This window comes from Gorilla gorilla, chromosome 17 (assembly GCF_029281585.2).
Source record: "Gorilla gorilla gorilla isolate KB3781 chromosome 17, NHGRI_mGorGor1-v2.1_pri, whole genome shotgun sequence".
Taxonomy (NCBI): domain Eukaryota; kingdom Metazoa; phylum Chordata; class Mammalia; order Primates; family Hominidae; genus Gorilla; species Gorilla gorilla.
The window spans coordinates 62,172,501-62,192,519 of NC_073241.2; the positions used below are offsets into that span (position 1 = coordinate 62,172,501).

The following is a 20,019-nucleotide window of genomic DNA, read 5'->3' on the forward strand; positions in this document are numbered from 1 at the left end:
CAGGTTTGTTATATAGGTAAACTTTTTTGTTTTGTAACTCGTTTTCTACCTCATGGGGGTTTGTTGTACAGATTATTTAGTTATCTAGGTACTAAGCCTAGTGCCCAATAGTTATTTTTCCCACTCCTTTCCCTTCTCCCACCCTTCACCCTCAAGTAGACCCCAGTGTCTGTTGTTTCCTGCTTTGTGACCAGGAGTTATACGAGTTATTTTAAATAATAAATTAAAATGTTTATAGGACTATAAAAGAAAAAGATCCAGGTAGTCCCCCTTATGCAAAACATTGATCAGAAAAAAATGAAATCAGAATCAACCTCCCTTTCTAAACTCATTGGATTTGCTTTATGTGGGAAATGATTTTCTGGGGTGTGTTAAGAACATACTTGAGGTGCTCTGGGGAGACATAGGAGGTAGAGCTCCTCAGCAGTGTTGAAATACGGTAGGAACTCAGTAATAGGGCTTTGAGGGTCAGGGAATGACATTTGAAAGGACAATGGGGCACACATTTTAGCAGACCTAATAGAACTCCTGCAGTTTAATGATTTTTTTTTTTTTTAAATTCTGAAAGACACTTACAAAGTTGCTTTAGACCTCACAGTACCAAGGGCAAGATGGAACTTAACTCTGCAGATCTGTAATGTGACGTGCAATTAATGCTCTATGAGCCGTTTGCCGGAAAAGAGTTCAATGGTCATCAGTTAAAACACTGTGATGATAATTTCAATTACTAGCTAATTTCTAGATTTGAGAATATACTTTATTTTTTAAGTATGATTACATTCCTTTCTGAGTCCTCATATGAGCTGACAGTGAAAATCTTTGGCACTTGTCTATTCAACAGGAGATTTCTGCTATAGGAAAATGATAAAAGTAGGGAACAATTGAACAGGAAAACATGATCTTTCAGGAGTGTTGTTTGGAAAGAGGAGCCCATTTTTAAAAGAGATATATTGGCAAGTTAGCAAACAGCTGTCCTAATAATTTATTAGAGATTTTATTACTTTTCATCAAGAAATCACTGAGGTCACTTTTTAAATGAAGCAATTAAGTTATAAAAAAGACTCTTTCAAAGAAATCTAACAAGAAGAAAGCTAAAAGACCTGCTATTTCATCTTTTAGATAAGAGTGACACTTGACTGAATGCCAACAGTATGGGCAAAGGTGCAGATGGTAAAGGTATGGAAGTTAGGTCCTGCTACTGAGCTTAGACCAAAATTCAACATGTTCCAGAACTTTTGAAGGAGGAAAGATATGAAAGTACATACTACATTATGTCTATTTGTTTCTTAATTCTGTATTCGTGTGTTGCTTTGATGTGATCACATCAACCAATAAACTTCCAGTAGAAAGAAAACAAACTTCATAAAAGTAAGGATTGATGAACCTCTCTTCAAAAAACTACTACAGTGACCTGAATATAGCCCTTCCTTAATAAGTTATTGATGGCAGTGTTAATAATTCATCTACTCAAAACAGGAAGATTTCTGTTTCTGTTGCCATCCCACCCAGTTGATCACATAAAGAGAAAATGGGAGGATATATAGGATCCATTCAGTAGTTATGGTCATCTTTTCTCCTAATGTAGTAAATGAGTTTGAAGTTCACATGGTTTGTAAAGTCTTTTGCCCCAGTGTTTTGGAAGGGTAAGTGATTAGGTATATTCAGTGAGAACACAGAGAACAGAGTGACCCACCAGAACTTTCTCCTCTCACATCAATTTCATTTTGAATATCGCCATACATGTCCTGGGATTCAGTGTAGAACCAGATAAGATGAAAAGTAGACCTGGGGCTTGAAAAACATACCACTTCCAGATCAATCTTCGCGGCTCTCTAAGTGAGGCGTAATCACTGTAAATCTTCTTTTACAGTTGATTTATACTGCAATTAAGGCAGAGAAGAAGCACATACAAGGCCAAAAGTGGAAAAGTAGCACACATTTTTCATGGAAAGTTTTTTTCCCCATAAGTCAGAGCACAAGAGACTTTTCTAAAAAAAAATTATGAGAAACTAGTCATGCTGACTGACATGATATGGGAGAATGTTAAGTCATCTGTGTTTTCTGTTTAAATGTATATATTTCAGTTGATTAAAAAAGCACATGGTGAATTGATCTTGCAGCTTATAAAAGCTATATTTCAGCTTTGGTGTTTTTTATTCTTTTTTTTTAATCAAATTATCTCCCAAAGCATTTTGACTGAAGTTTATTAACACAGCAATGCTGCTATTAATGCTTCGCAGTGCACTCTTGCAAAGTTAAGTAAGAGACATGACTTTTCCTATGCATACTGATCATACCTTCTGAAGGTCTAAAAGAACTCAAGATTGCATAGCTGAGTGGTTTTGAAGAAAGAAAATTGTTACTTTGTCTTTTTTTTTTGTGCAATGTTATTAGATTTTTGGCGGGGAAGCATTCATAAGAAACATTATATTGCTAGATTTTAACTGGTATTTCAAATATCATCAGATTTCCAAAAAAGTAAGTTAGAAATTCAGAGACCAAAGCAGCTAGCTGCAGGCCTTTGTGCTGAAGTTGGGGGATATTGGAAGGAGAATCATGAAGCTGAATGATGAGGTTGCCTTTCAGGGAACGTGGTGTGAGGTTATTTAGATTAGAGAGGAAAATAATCACATCTTTGACAACATGCCAAATGATGGAGAGAAAGTGATCCTTTCATTTTATATATAACAAAGTGATAGTTTAAAAAGAGGACTACTTATCCTAAACCAATATACTCTAAGGGAGGAAAATATTTCAAGTATCCTATTCCAGCCAGTTAATAAAGAAAATTTCACGTGAATTCCCTGTTGAACAAATGATCATGCTCCATGATCTTGCTCAATTTTGGGGGGAAACAATTAAATCTGTGGATAATAATAGGTCCTATTTTTTTTCTTTTAGGAAACTAGTGCTTTTTTTTTTCCTAGAATTCAACATGAGTGGCAACCTTTCCTTAAATTATTCTTATAAATAAAATTGTATACTATTAATACTTCATTTTTTCTATTTCTAGACTTATTACTAAATTAATTAGCAGGAGTTTAATCCTACTTGTGTTTTGATTCTCAGAATACAATCGGCAGAGAGTAGCCCCATTGTGTTTTCTTGAGAAAGACCAAATATGTTGTGGCAAAACATGTTGTAAACACTGAATATTCTATTCCACTTTTTCAAGAGATACAAAGCACTATGGTATGATTACAGATATTCTGAAATTTCAAAAAACAAATCCCGCTTAACATTTTAAAACTCAGCACTTCTGAAATTTATTGTCCACTTGATCTTTTATCAGGTAACACAACACATTAAGATTCAACCAGATATATTTGGGAAAATTGTAGTGATGTGCAGAAAAAGAATTTAGTTAAAACGAGATCTCGTAGTTACTTTTCAACCCTTGTATGGACATTGTAAGTCACCTTTCTCTTTCATATATTCATGCAACAAACATTTATTTGCCTCTGTTTTTTCTGAGGCATTGCTCCTGGCACAGTGGAAGATATTGTGGCTTAAAGTGGAAAAGTAGCACACATTTTTTTTTTTTCAGGGAAGGATCCCCCTTCCCCCAGTAAACCAGAGCACAAAATATGGTTTGGCCTCAAGGGATGTGGAAATAACTAGTTTATCACAACACAGGATGTGATATGGTCACGTGGTGGTTTTGAGGAGAGAAATACCACTTCTGGCTGGAAGTTTAGGGAAATCTAATAAAAGAGATGATGTGTAAGCTGGTCCTTGAAAGATGAGACCGGAGATGGAAAAGCATGGATCTATTTAGGGAATCATTAAATATATCAGCGTTCAGAACTCAGAGCATGGCTAAAGATATATTTGGAAAGGCAGATAGAAAATAGATGATGACAGATATTGCACACCAAGATTATCTGCTTTAAGTGATGGGGAGGCACTGATGGGCCTATTTTAAAGAATCACCATGTCTGTAGTACATATTAATTGAGATGTGGCTATAAAATTTCATTTCAGTTAGCCACAATATGTACTTACATATCCTATTTGGAAGGTTTATGTTTTTTTTCCCTAATGTGTTCTTACAGCTCTTGCTTAGGCACCATCTTCATAACCAACTTTATAGCTATGTTGGGAAGTTTCCTGCTCACAACTTGAAACAAAAATAGCGACATGGTTTGGCTGTGTCCCCACCCAAACCTCACCTTGAATTGTAGCTCCCATAATTCCCATGTGTTGTGGGAGGGACCCAGTGGGAGATAATTAATCATGGGGTGGTTTCCCCCATACTGTTCTCATGGTAGTGAATAAGTCTCACTAGATCTGATGGTTTTATAAGCAGTTTCCGCTTTGGCTTGGCCCTCATTCTCTCTTGCCTGCTGCCATGTAAGATTTGCCTTTTGCCTTCTGCCATGATTGTGAGGCCTCCCCAGCCACGTGCAACTGTGAGTTCATTAAACATTTTTTTTCCTTATAAATTACCCAGTTTGGGGTATGTCTTTATCAGCAGCATGAAAACAGAATAATACAAATAATATTCTAGCTAGTCATTCATTTTACTCATTGTTTGTGAATTTGATTGTTTCAAAAATTGAACCCACACAAATCAGAGATTTGTCAATGCTGTATATGCTTGGAATTGTAGGCTATATGTCCTGAAGGCATTTCTAAAGCTGTTAGCAATATAAGGATACTTAGACCTCATTATGACTGGGAAACGACTTGCATATATAAGAATATTTAACAGTCACATTACTTAATAATCTCTCGTGAGTTTTCTGAAATATACATTTGTGAATATGAACACACTCCCCAAGTTTGAAACTTTAAGTTGTCAATTATTTGTCTGATTTACTTTAGATTGCTGATTACATGAAGTTTGACTAGGAAAAGAGGCTTATACAAAACAATTTAGCATTGCATTTTAATTTTGTTACATAAACAAAATTTTGTTACATAAACATATTTGTTTAATTTTGTTACATATTTAATTTTCCTACATATTATCTTTGAATTTCAACAATTTAAAAACTAAGGTGTTTCAGCTCAATATGAGCTTTCACTTTAGTAACTGTGTAAGCAGAATTTGGAGAAGGCCACATGGCTTAACATATTGAAGCACTTAAGAGGCCTAACCAAATAAATTATTTGGCAGGAAATGACCTAAATCTAAAGGTGCATGCTTTCTAAAATTCCTACAAATTTGAGTTTTTTTGGAGCAGATCTCGTATTGCTGATGTTTGTGTCTTGTTTTTACCATGTTCACGCAGAGATGACTATAACTTCTTTTATATTTTTAATGTGATATTACAGTTTTTAATGTGATATTACACAGTTTTTAATGTTGAGAGCAAAAAACGCTTAGATATTCCAGGTATTAGTTTAATTGGGCCCAATTTTAAGTGGGCTTTAAGTGTTTACTAATTTTTTTTTAACTTTTACATAGTCTGTGACTGAATTATCCTTCTTTATGTTAAAAGCTTTAGGATAATTGTCTCTTGACCATAAAGTTTGCTTCATTTTGTGCCATTTATGAACTATACTTCCTTATATTACACTTGGTGTTTGGAATAGGCATCAAGAAAAATCTCGTGTTTGGGTACAGCCTTGTTCCTCACACCACTGGAATTCCCATGTAACCTACTTCTAGGGAGGCTCTGTGCTCATCAGAGGCCCTCAAATAATTTTTACTGATGAGAATAAATGTGACACTGTTGATGAGCTAACCTTGTAGATGGTTGACTCTCAGTTAGGTAAAATCTCTTAAATTTGCCCTAAAATGCAACAAAATAACTCTGCTTGTGAATTTGAATTTTACTGTTATCTCAGTATGGCTTATCCACCACTTTTCTTCAAACTCTCTTCATTCTGATTGCTTTGAAATGAGTATTAAGACAGAGAAATATCATTTGAAAAATATTCATTCAAAATATTTAGACCTAAAAGTATCAAGACTATGAATGAAATATATGGTTATTACAGAGAACACAATGAATGATCACTTTGTTATTTTCTACAAAAGTTTCTATATACTGATCCTCAAATTATTCACAAATCACATGCTCCCCAAGGACAGAAATTGTATCCAATCATCTTTATATTTTAGAACCTAGTCCGGTGCATGGTCTTTTGTGGGTATTTAATATAGATTTGCTGAATTGAATTATAATAATTATTAACAAATACAGGGAGGAATAGTAACTTTGGATCGTTGTGGTTTTGGGGTTTTTTTTTTTTTTTGCTGTTTTTGTTGTTTTTTTTGTTAGTGTGTTTTTTTTCTTTTTCTTTTTCTTTTTTTTGAGACAGAGTCTCGCTCTGTCACCCAGGCTGGAGTGCAGCGTCACAATCTCGGCTAACTGCAAGCTCCACCTCCCGGGTTCACGCCATTCTCCTGTCTTAGCCTCCGGAGTAGCTGGGACTACAGGCACGCACCATCACGCCCGGCTAATTTTTTTGTATTTTTAGTAGAGACGGGGTTTCACCGCGTTAGGCAGGACGGTGTCGATCTCCTGACCTCGTGATCCGCCCGCCTCGGCCTCCCAAAGAGTGTCTTTCTTTTATCTGTCTATTATAATGTCTCCAGGGAATGACTAAATAGTTGAGACACTGAGGTTGGGGGAACATAAGAAAAGTGCCATTCTCCTTTGGTATAGCCGAGGGGACTTATAAAGAAGATCTTTATAGAGGTATGTACAACCAGGAACATAACAATAACAAAGCAGTCACGATCAGAAATTGCTAGGTTTGAGAAAACAACAAGATGTGTAATGGCCAGATCATAGAATATGCATTAACTCTAAGAAACTGCAAAATATTTTCTACAGTGGTTGTACCATTTTATAATCCCACAAGCAGTGTATGAGAGTTTTAGTTTCTTACCATCCTAGCCAACTTTTAATATGATCAGTATTTTAATTGTAGCCATTCAAATAGGTGTGTAGTGGTATCTCATTGTGGTTTTAATTTGCCTTTCATAAATGACCAGTGCTGTTGAGCAGCTTTTCATCTACTTATTTGCCATTTGTATATCTTCTTTGGTGAATTGTCTATTCAAATCTTTTGCCCTTTTCTTTTTGTGAGTATCTATTTACCTAATAATTGAATTTTGAAAGTTTCTTTTTTTAACATTTATATTCTGGATACAAGTCCTTTATCAGATATATCCCCTACAAATATTTTCTTCCTATGTGTGACCTGTCTTTTCATTTCCTTAACAGTGTCTTTAGAAGATCAGAAGTTTTACATTTTGATAAAATCCAATTTATTATTTTATTCTTGTGCTTTTGGTGCTGTACATAAGAAATCTTTGCCAATCCCAAGTTCATAAAGATATTCTTCCCCTAAAATCTAGAAGTTTTATAATTTTAGATTCTATGTTTAGGATTATGATTTTGAGTTAATTTTTGCATATTGTCCAAGGTAATGGTGAAATTTTATTTATTTTCACATAGATATGCAATTTTAACAGCACCTTTTCATGAAGAAATTATTCTTTCTTCAATAATTTGTCTTTGCAACATTGTAAAAATATCAGGTTTTCATAAATGTGGGCTTATGTTTGTGTCCGCTATTTTGTTCTATTCATCTATTGATATATTTTGATCCAATGCCTCATTTTTTTGGTTACTGTAACTTTATAATGAATTTTGAAATTAGGTATTGTAAGTCATTTAACTTTGTACTTCCTTTACGATGTTGTTTTGGCTATTCTATGTCCTTTCCATTTCCTTGTAGGTTTTAAAACAAACTTTTCAATTGTTATGAAAAAGCGTCTTGGAATTTTGATTCAGATTGTGTTGAATCTTTAGATCAATTTGGGTAAAATTGGCACTTTAACAATATTGAGTCTTCTGACTGAGAAATGAGGTACATCTTGATTTATTCAGGACTTCTTTAATTTCTCTCAGAAATGTAGTTTAATTTTCTTTTGTGGCACAGAAGTATAAATTACTTGACATTTTTGATGCTATTGTATAGGCATTGTTTTCTTAGCTTCAACATCCAATCACTGTTAGCATATTGATGCTATTGTATAGGCATTGTTTTCTTAGCTTCAACATCCAATCACTGTTAGCACATTGATGCTATATTATGCAAACTTACTAAGCTCACTTGTTAGCTTATGAGCTTCTTTGCAGACTTAATTACATTTTCTATATGGATAAGCATGTTATCTGCTAATAATGACCATTTCACTTCTTTGCAATCTGGATGCAAGTGATATTATATCATTTCAAAAACGGTATAAAACCAGATAATAATACATTTATTCTCTGTTGGTTTCATGCTATTGTCATACTTTTTACTTATTCATATTTTATAAACTATTCAATATATTGTCATTTGTTGCATAACCAGTCAATTGTCATTTAAAGGTGTTTTAAAAATAAGAAAATAATCACATATTCCTTCATGTCATTATCATTTGGGAGCCAATCATTCGCTTCAGGAGACCTGTATTTCTATCTAGTGTCATTTTGTCCTTCTTCCTGAAAGACTTCATTTAACATTTCTTGTAGTGCAGGTCTGCTGGTGATTACTATTTTCAACTTTTGTATGTCTGTAAAAGTCTTCATTTTGCCCTATTTTGAAAGATATTTTACTGGGTATAAAATGCTAGAATGACTTTCCCTCCCCATTACTTTAAATATGTTACTCCGCTCTCTTCTCATTTGCATTGTTACTTATGAGAAATCTGCTGTTAACCTTATCTTTGTTCATTTGCACATTACATGTCTATTTTTATCTGGCTCTTCTAAAGATTTTTCTCTGTATCACTGGTTTTGAGTAATTTCATTACGATATGCCTTGGTATAGTTTCTTACATATCTTGAGGTTGGGGTTTCTTGAGATTTCTCTAGTTCTTTGTTTACAGTTTAGTTTACAGATGAAAAAATTAACCATGATTTTTTCAAATATTTTTCTGTTCTCTATTTTCTTCTCTTTCATAGACTCAAGTGTCACATTTATTAGGTTGACTGATGACACCTTACAGCTAACTGGTACTCTTCATTTTTAAAACTATTTCTTTCTTTCATTTTGGACAGTTTCTATTGCTATGTCTTCAAATTCACCAGTCTTTTTTGTTAGGCAATATTAAATCTGCCGCTAATGTTATTCTATGTATTTTTCATCTCAGGCATTGTAAGCTTTATTTCTAGAAGTTCAATTGGGTCCTTTTTATATCTTCAATGTCTCTACTTAATTTATAAACATATGGGATACTGTTATAACTGTTTAATGTATTTGTTTGCTAATTTTAACTTCTTTATCAGTTCTGTGTCAGTTTTAATTGATTGTTTTTTCTCTCCTAATTGGTTGCACTTTTCTGGTATTTTTTGCATTCCTGGATCTGATGTTTCCTTGGATGCCATACATTGTGCATTTTACCTTCCTTGGTGCTAGATATTTTCATATTCCTATATATAGTTTTGAGATTTGTTGTGGCATGCAGTGAGGTTACTTGAAAATAGTTTGATCCTTTTAAGCCTTGCTTTCAAAATTTGTTAGGTGGGAATAGAATTACGTTAGCATATGGCTAATTAATCCCTACCACTGACGCAAGACTTTTCTGAGGATTGTACCCAACTCTCCACAAATCATAAGCTTTTTCATTCTCTCAGATAGAAACATGTCATATGTAACAACCAGATACTATTTCCACTAATATTTTGGATGACTCTTTTCATGAGTAGAAAACTTCGGTAGTTTTCTTAGAAGCATTTGCTGCTTAAAGGGTTATCCAAGGGAGACTTCTGTAAACCTCCAGAGAGAATCTGCAAGGCCTTCATCCCTGAAACTGTGTCTTGTAAATCCTAGCTGCCTTATTCTCCTTGAACACTTAGCTCCATTTACTCAATTCACATAATTTGCTGGACTCTACCTCTATTCTTCCCACCTGCACCATGATTTGTAAAGTCTCTCAAGGCAGCAAGATAGGAAAATTGTAGGGTTCATCTTGTTTGTTTCATTTCTTTATGGGATCACTCATTTCTTAACTGATGACCAATGGCTTGAAAACTGTTGTTCCATATGCTTTGTTCAGTGATTGGTTATTTTAGGCAGGCGGGTAAATATGACTCTAGTTACTTCATTTTGGCTGGATGTGGATGTCTCATTCGATTTTGTTTACTTTCAGTAGTACTTTTAAAAACATTTTCTGGTTTCCAACAGTTACAGTTACCCAAGAGTTTCCAACAGTTACAGTTACAGAAACTGGTGATATGACTGTGTGGGGCCCCAGTGTGTGAGTTCCTTACAACTTCAGCTACTTGAAGTTAGTAATAGGCCCAGTTTAACAGGTAAGATTAAACTTTATGCCTAGGTTTTCTTCTAGGGTTTTTATGGTTTTAGGTCTAACGTTTAAGTCTTTAATCCATCTTGAATTGATTTTTGTATAAGGTGTAAGGAAGGGATCCAGTTTCAGCTTTCTACATATGGCTAGCCCGTTTTCCCAGCACCATTTATTAAATAGGGAATCCTTTCCCCATTGCTTGTTTTTCTCAGGTTGGTCAAATATCAGATAGTTGTAGACATGCGGCATTATTTCTGAGGGCTCTGTTCTGTTCCATTGATCTATATCTCTGTTTTGGTACCAGTACCATGCTGTTTTGGTTACTGTAGCCTTGTAGTATAGTTTGAAGTCAGGTAGTGTGATGCCTCCAGCTTTGTTCTTTTGGCTTAGGATTGACTTGGGGATGCAGGCTCTTTTTTGGTTCCATATGAACTTTAAAGTAGTTTTTTCCAATTCTGTGAAGAAAGGCATTGGTAGCTTGTTGGGGATGGCATTGAATCTGTAAATTACCTTGGGCAGTATGGCCATTTTCACGATATTGATTCTTCCTACCCATGAGCATGGAATGTTCTTCCATTTGTTTGTATCCTCTTTTATTTCCTTGAGCAGTGGTTTGTAGTTCTCCTTGAAGAGGTCCTTCACATCCCTTGTAAGTTGGATTCCTAGGTATTTTATTCTCTTTGAAGCAATTGTGAATGGGAGTTCACTCATGATTTGGCTGTCTGTTTGTTACCATTCAGGACATAGGCATGGGCAAGGACTTCATGTCTAAAACACCAAAAGCAATGGCAACAAAAGACAAAATTGACAAATGGGATCTAATTAAACTAAAGAGCTTCTGCACAGCAAAAGAAACTACCATCAGAGTGAACAGACACCCTACAAAATGGGAGAAAATTTTTGCAACCTACTCATCTGACAAAGGGCTAATATCCAGAATCTACAATGAACTCAAACAAATTTACAAGAAAAAAACAAACAACCCCATCAAAAAGTGGGTGAAGGACATGAACAGACACTTCTCAAAAGAAGACATTTATGCAGCCAAAAAACACACGAAAAAATGCTCATCATCACTGGCCATCAGAGAAATGCAAATCAAAACCACAATGAGATACCATCTCACACCAGTTAGAATGGCAATCATTAAAAAGTCAGGAAACAACAGGTGCTGGAGAGGATGTGGAGAAATAGGAACACTTTTACACTGTTGGTGGGACTGTAAACTAGTTCAACCATTGTGGAAGTCAGTGTGGCAATTCCTCAGGGATCTAGAACTGGAAATACCATTTGACCCAGCCATCCCATTACTGGGTATATACCCAAAGGACTATAAATGATGTTGCTATAAAGACACATGCACACATATGTTTATTGCGGCATTATTCACAATAGCAAAGACTTGGAACCAACCCAAATGTCCAACAATGATAGACTGGATTAAGAAAATGTGGCACATATACACCATGGAATACTATGCAGCCATAAAAAATGATGAGTTCATGTCCTTTGTAGGGACATGGATGAAATTGGAAAACATCATTCTCAGTAAACTATCGCAAGAACAAAAAACCAAACACCGCATATTCTCACTCATAGGTGGGAATTGAACAATGAGAACACATGGACACAGGAAGGGGAATATCACACTGGGGACTGTTGTGGGGTGGGGGGAGGGGGGAGGGATAGCATTGGGAGATATACCTAATGCTAGATGACGAGTTAGTGGGTGCAGTGCACCAGCATGGCACATGTATACATATGTAACTAACCTGCACAATGTGCACATGTACCCTAAAACTTAAAGTATAATAATAATAAAAAAAAGATTAAACTTTAGATGAAAAAATTATTTTTAGTAATTTTAGGAAAATATTGGAGACATACCACTTCAAAGGAAGCATATTAAAAGGTAAAAAATTAATCTATAATACTTAGGCATAATTGTGATCAACACGGAGTTTTAGACTTCTATAGCTAATACCTTTTCCTATGTTACAGCTGAATACCTTCCCCATAATTTCAGTTACCACTAATATGCTAATGTCTTCTAACATATTTTTTTCTAGCCCAGGAGTATCTTCTTAGTACAAGACTCATAATCTACTATACATTTCTCTAGAATTCCAATACTACAGATGTATTTGTTTTGTCAAAAGAAAAAAAATAGTCTGCAAAATTAGACTTATTTATTTGGCCAGGAGCAATTGTTTTACAATCTATTAATCAATTTATTCTTTTTTTACTCAGTTATTACCTATGTTAACCTATGCTTGAAGGTAATATGCTGGTATGTAATCCTACTGAAATAATTCTGCCTTAAGGGATAATCTGGAGATATCATAGGAGCATCCCTTTTTATTATTATAAATTTAATAGTTTAACTTGTATTCGTTCCTTCTCATGCTGCTGTGAAGAAATACCCAAAACCGGGTAATTTATAAAGAAAAGAGGTTTAATTGACTCACAGTTCCATATAGCTGGTGGGGCCTAAGGAGACTTACAATCATGGTGGAAGGCACCTCTTCACAGGGTGGCAGGAGAGAGAATGAGTGCCAAACGAAGGGGGAAGCCCCTTATAAAACCATCAGATCTTGTGAGAACTTACTCACTATCATGAGAACAGCATGTGGGGTGCCACCCCCATGATTTAATTATCTCCACCAGGTTGGTCTCACAACACATGAAGATTACAGGATTATAAATTGAGATTTGGGTGGGGCACCAAGCCAAACCATATCATTCTGCCCCAGCTCCTCCCAAATCTCATGTCCTCACATTTCAAAACACAATAATGCCTTTCCAACAGTCCCCTAAAGTCTTAACTCATTCCAGTACTAACCCAAATGTTCAAGTCCAAAGTCTCACCTGAGACAAGGCATGTGCCTTTGACCTATGAGCCTGTAAAATCAAAAGCAAGCTAGTTACTTCCTAGATACAATGGGGGTACAGGCATTGGGTTAACACACCCATTCCAAATGGGACAAATTGGCCAAAACAAAAGGGCTACAGGCCCCATGCAAGTCCAAAATCCAATAGGGCAGTCATTAAACCTTAAAGTTTCAAAATTATCTTCTTTTACTCCATGTCTCATATCCAGGTCATGCTGATGTAAGAGGTAGGCTCCCACAGCCTTGGGCAGCTCTGCCCCTGTGGCTTTGCAGGGTACAGCCCCCCTCCCAGCTGCTTTCATGAACTGGCATTGAGTGCCTGTGGCTTTTCCAGGCACATGCTGCAAGCTGTCGGTGAATCTACCATTTTGGGGTTTGGAGGACAGTGGCTGTCTTCTCACAGCTCCACTAGGCAGTGCCCCAGTGGGGACTCTGAGTGTGCTGCAACTTCATATTTCCCTTCCGCACTGCCCTAGCAGAGGTTCTCAATGAGGGCTCTGCCCCTGCAGCAAACTTCCGCCTGAACATACAGGTATTTCCATATATTTGAAATCTAGGCGGAAGTTCCCAAACCTCAATTCTTGACTTCTGTGCACCCGCAGGCCCAACACCATGTGTAGAGCACCAAGGCTTTGGGTCTGCACCCTCTGAAGCAATGCCCTGAGCTGTATCTTGGCCCCTTTTAGCTACAGCTGGAGCTGAAGCAGGTGGGCAACAGGACACCATGTTCTTTCTATGTGGCCACATAGAGCAGGGGAGCCCTCGGCCAAGTCCATTAACCATTTTTCCCTCCTAGGCCTCCAGGCCTGTGACGGGAGGGGCTGCTGTGAAGGTCTCTAACATGCCCTGGAGACATTTTCCCCATTGTCTTGGTGATTAACATTTGGCTCTTCATTACTTAGGCAAATTTCTGTAGTAGGTTTGAATTTCTCCCCAGGGAATGTGTTTTTATTTCCTACCACATTGTCAGGCTGCAAATTTTACAACCTGTTTTTTTTTTTTTTTTTTTTTTTTTTGAGATGGAGTCTCGCTTTGTTGCGCAGGCTGGAGTGCAGTGGCATGATCTCGGCTCACTGCAAGCTCCGCCTCCTGGGTTCAGCCATTCTCCTGCCTCAGCCTCCCAAGTAGCTGGGACTACAGGCACCCACCACCATGCCTGGCTAATTTTTTGTATTTTTAGTAGAGATGGGGTTTCACCATGTTAGCCAGGATGGTCTAGATCTCTTGACCTCACGATCCGCCTGCCTCGGCCTCCCAAAGTGCTGGGATTACAGGTGTGATCCACCATGCCTGGCCAATTTTACAAACTTTTATGCTCTGTCACCTCTTGAACACTTTGCCACTTAGAAATTTCTTCCACCAGATACCGTAAGTCATCTCTCTTAAGTTCAAAGTTCCACAGATTTCTAGGCCAGAGGCAAAATGCTGCCAGTCTCTTTGCTAAAGCATAACAAGAGCCACCTTTGCACTAGTTCCTAACAAGTGCAACATCTCCATCTGAGACCACCTCAGACTGGACTTCATCGTCTGTATCATTATCAGCATTTTGGTCCAAGCCATTCAACAAGTCTCTAGGAATTTCCAGTCTTTCCCATGTCTTCCTATCTTCTGAGCCCTCCAAGTCTCTAGGAATTTCCAAACTTTCCACATTTTTCTATCTTCTTCTGAGCCTTCCAAACTGTTCCAACCTCTTCCTGTTACCAAGTTCCAAAGTCAATTGCAAATACAGCCTGTGCGTTCCTTACCATTGGTGAACTGTAGGTTCCAATAATAATAATATAGGACAAACATTTATCCCATTCCTGAACTCATCTTTGACACTCAAAAAGTAGTTGGTTACCAAAGTTAAAAATGATGAACAGAAATGTTCTTTTAGAAATGTTACACTTAATAACAAAAGAAGGAACCCCATTTAGCTCATACACACCTAGATACTTTTTCTTCTTTTCTCTTATAAAACAATGTTGTGACACATTTTTTCACTGTTAATATCTGCAGCCTTGACATTGTTTTTCAATGGACTTCCTTATTTTGGCTTTGTTATTATATATTTACTTGTAAATAATAACATGAATAAGGGCAAAATGATAACAGAAGTTTTCTTTACATTCAGACTTCTAGAGATGTTAATGCATAAGCTTCCTTTTACATATATCTCATGACTTTTTGGATTCATGCAATTTCTTGATTTTTTTTCCCTAGCCTCACAGGTAGATTGGAAGCAGAAACATAAATACACAAGAGAGCTTTCAAATATGACTTTAAACAATACGGTGTCCTTACTTGCCTTAAAAAATGCACTGACTCTTGGGTATGTTTTATAAAAAAAGTTCTTCAAGTGTGAATAAATGAAATCTGATATTTTCCTAATGCTGCCCTGGTTCATTTTTTTCATTAATTAACTCAATACCAGATTATTTCCTGAATACTATCTCAGGTAATCCTTTGATAGAACTGTCCATTTTATTCATCAAATATTTATAGCGAACCTATTAAAACGTATGCCCTCTAAGCACTCCACAGGGTATGATGACGAATAAATCATGAGCCCTTCTTACAAGGATTTTAGAGACTTCTGAAGAAGATATGTATATATCATATACACATGTTGTAGGTATATATCATAAAAATGCTATATGTATATATTTGGCATGTATTTCAAATAATATGCATTTTACATTGTATTTGTCTCTATTGGGAATATAAAGCTGAATATGGTATTGTTTTTAGGGTTCCAGTCTGTCTGGGGAAATAAATTCAAGCTGTTACAACTTAATACATCAATTGCCATGGTGGAAGTATGAAAAAACAATGCCTGGATATATAGAAGCAGGAAGAATATTCTCTCTTTTATGAGATAAGAGAGTTGAAGGTACGCAGAGAGAATTGGGAGGTAGTGATGGAAATTACTTCAAAGGAACAGAAAGCAGTATCAGACAGTCCCCAGGAGCAAAAGAGATATTTGTCTCCTTTCGCATTTTATCTCTTTCCCCAAACTCAGTAGTGTTAACAATTTTTGTTTAATAAAAAAGGAGGGAAGAAAGGAATGAATGGTGTAAGACAGTGTTTTGTTGAATTTCCAAGCCAGGATTCATGGAAAGGTAAAAGAAATATCTATGTTAGAAACTAAATGCTACATCCACTTAAAAAAAAAGTCTTGTCACTCATACTCCTTTGCTATCTCTCAAATACCCTTCTTTATCTCCAGTGACATTACATCACTTCAGGATGCTAGCTGTCCAAATTGAGTTCCTGCAAGAGCACCTTAATCAATTTCCTCACTTCCAGTCATGAAACCTCTACTCCATTTCCATCCCCTTCATCTCCCCATCCAAGCTTCTACTTTCCACATATCAGTCTAAGCAATCTTTCAAAAACTCAAATGTTATCATCTTTACATCAATTTCCACTCCTCTGCTTCTTCCCCTGTATCCTCAGGATGAAGTTGAAGCTTCTTTGCATGCCACACAACTATCTGCAAGATTAGGCTCCTGTTATCTCTTCACACTCACCCATAGCTAAAGCCCAATTGTACTCCTATAGAGTCATATGTAGATATTTTAATTCCAGTAATGTGTACATTTCTTTCAGGTCTAGGTCTTAGTACTCTCTTTGTCTTTTGTATGGAAAATCTTCCCACCTCTGCCTTTTTCTTTGTCATTGCATTTATCATACTATATTGACATTGCCTCTTAACTGATTTTTTTCTATCATAGACTAGAATTTTTTCTTAGCAGGAACTGAATCTGGTTCATCTTTATATCTGTCTGTATCTTTATAAATGCCTACACAGATATTTGATAAGTATTTATTAAATTAATGAAAAGTTTCTATTACACACACACATACACACACATACACTCCCAGATCTTTGTCATGTCTCAACATATTCAGGATTTTTAGAAATAACTTGTCTGTGTATAACTTGGTAAACTCATTATATATTTCACTTAGCCCTTATAATTTGTGTCTTATGAATTTGCTGATTGGTTTCTATTCACATTTTCTTAGTGTTACATAATCTCTTTAGGTCAACTGGAATTTGTATAAGTTTTCACAATCTTAAGGTATTCCAGAACAGGTACTACTTAACTGCAAACATAGTCTCTATTCTGTTTTCTCATAAAAGGCTTATATTACTGTTTTCCCCCAAGTGTCTTTTTAAAATCCATGTGCTAGCCATCATGGTCCATTCCTGATACATATTTAAAAGGTCTTTAGAAAAATTTTGCCTATAACTAACACTACTTTACACATTTTTTCATTTTGTTTTGCCTGAAAATTGAGTTATGTATATTCTTCTAATTTTCTATTTTTAAATTTTACAAATATTTTTAAGTGAGAAAGATAAAAACAATCAGAATGTTTCTATTTAATGAAGTCAGATGTGTGGGAGAGGAATTCAATGGCTAAGATCCTGGACATCCATATATTTATTTTCATGTCTTGTATTTCTACATGTGTATGGTAAATTTAAGTGCATTCTGGTGAATTTTCTTTGCAAATTTTAAACTAATTATTTATTTATTTTTTACATAACTAAGAAATACAGCATAAAGTGTTTTCTCTCACAATGCTTTAAGCCTGGATAATACATCATATCGTATTATACAACCACTTAGTTTAACAGATGCCATGATTGTGACATGTTTTCCACAATAAGTTAAAAACATACAAAATCAAATCCACAAACCTCAGGTTTACTACAGAAAAATCACTTTGCCTCTTCTCCCCTCTGATAATAAATCATGTAAAATTATTGCTGTAAGTAAGTGGCCTTGGGAAATCACTTACACTATTTGAGTTAATTAATTTATCTACAAAATGGACCTAACAAAATCTTCTTTCCAGGGTTATTTGTGAGGCCCAAGTTAAAATAAGCACAAATTGAAAATATAAAGTACTGTAGAAACATGAGCCAAGGCAATGATGCTGGAACTCACCGTAGACCCCTGGCTGCTGTCTGCATTGGTGCAGCGCAGCTTCCTTTCTTCACAAAATGACTGCAGAATTCTACTAACAAGTCATGTGAGATGAGTAATTCCCTGCTCATAATATTAGAAAGAGCTGTTTTTTCCATCTGAACTTTTATAAGGTGAAGAAAAGATGAGGGGAGGCAGGAGAAAGCATTTCTGTAGGATCATTCTTATTTAGAATCTTCCAGGATAAATATTTCTAAAGGAAGGAAGGAAAGCTAAAGAGAAAGAGAAGAGATGAAATAAGAGAAAAAGAAGCCGTTTTGATACAGTAAAGATAACATTTCACAATCCAACCTCAGCCCTGGATTTTGACTTTTGAATGAATCAGCTGGCTGAGAACTTTTTGATCCAAGACAGGGAAAGATGCCAGCTGGCAACTCTAGAGGCTGAATGCTGAGATCCTCCTTGTTGTACAAAAAGGTTTTAATAAGAACATGCATTTAATTTATTACAGAAGAAGCAAGGAAGAATCTGATCATGCAGTCTTGTGGTATTTGCTAGAAATCATATGTTTAAAAGCCTAGGAGATAAAAATTTTGACATATATGAGGAATTTTGATTTCATGTTTTGCTCACTGCATTGCAGATGTTTTTATTTGTTTGTTTGCTTTTTGCATCCAAAATGGTGTGATGTTAACATAGCAGCAGAAGGTGGGATCAGTTCTGGAAAATGAAACTATCTTGTTCAAAACAGTGGGGGTAACATCTATAGGCATTTGTATCAGGGAAAGTATAGGTCAGGGGCAAACGATGAGAAATTTGAACGTACTAAAGTACACGTTGTTAATATTAGGGAGCCTTACCTTCATCATTAACTAATTTTAGCCTGTTTACTTAATGCTTCAAATCAATTTTTAACAACATTAGGATATTACAATATTAGTTGTCAAATTGTAGATTTTGTAAGAAATATGCCCAACAGAGTAAATCAGGATATAGAAGAATGCTGTACATTTTATAATTTTCTACTACACAGTCAAGTTTTCATCCTGATAGGTCATTTGATTCTCTGCAGGTGGCTATGCCTGCTGCTGAAGAGAGAACCCTGAGTCACAAGTACACAAATGAAATGCGATTGTCTTCGTGGGTTGCATCGTATGATTTGGAGCAAGTCTTCAGGTCTAATATAAAGATCCTTCAAATAAATCATCCAGCTAAGCTTCTGTGGCCCCAAACTCCTAATTTAAAAATGTTGATAAATGAAGTACCTCTTTAGTTAATAAATGAAGTATCTCTTTAGTTATCCTTTGTCAGCAACATTCATTTTAATGGAAAGTGAGTTTACAGGGTTACATGATTGAACTACTGAGCCAAGTCAGTGTTGGCAAATGATGGGCTAAATTATTGATGTTACACACTAATGAATTCTGATGAGAAATAAAACACAGACATTACGTTTGAAGTGGTTCATAATTATTTTTGTACTTTAAAAGCAATTTTATTCTTTTTCCAAATCATACTGGTTCTGTAAAACAAAAACATAGTTAGTGATTATACTAAAATTATTGAGTTTGTGGCAAAAAATGCTCTTGCAAGTTTTCATTTCTGTGAAGATAATGTTATTCACACTAGGTTTCTGATTTCCTTATATACTTCTGGGAAAAGATAATTAAATTAAATGTCTAAATTTTAAAACCAGTGTCTTTAAATAAGATAATCTGCTTTGTAACCATGGTTAGCATTCCAATAGATGTGTTTATAAGCTATGATATGTCTATCAACACATTTACTGGAGCTGTGTTGAAATACCATAATTAGTTCAAGTAATGTCAAGTACAGAGGGACTTCCAGCAGGTTTGTTTTGGTAAAGAGCTTATGTTTAAACGTGTAGCAGAGAATGCAATGTGTACTGTAAAGTGATAGATGTTTGACGAAGTCAGGGCCTGAT

The 20,019-nt window shown here is 35.7% G+C and overlaps 1 protein-coding gene and 1 long non-coding RNA gene across 4 annotated transcripts in view; one reads left to right on the top strand and one right to left on the bottom strand.

The window, feature by feature from the left end:
• The window catches only part of LOC109023938 (uncharacterized), a 47,132-nt gene extending 27,664 nt beyond the window's left edge, over positions 1-19,468 (top strand). The window contains exons 1-3 of one of the 2 annotated variants that reach the window (XR_008673483.2): positions 10,145-10,268; positions 15,883-16,024; positions 19,147-19,468. This is a non-coding gene — a long non-coding RNA (uncharacterized lncRNA). Of the gene's footprint in view, positions 1-10,144; positions 10,269-15,882; positions 16,025-19,146 lie in introns of those variants that run through there. The other variant, XR_002003413.3, reaches the window with a different exon arrangement.
• The window catches only part of CCDC178 (coiled-coil domain containing 178), a 495,421-nt gene that overhangs the window by 3,137 nt on the left and 472,265 nt on the right, over positions 1-20,019 (bottom strand). The window lies entirely within an intron of this gene.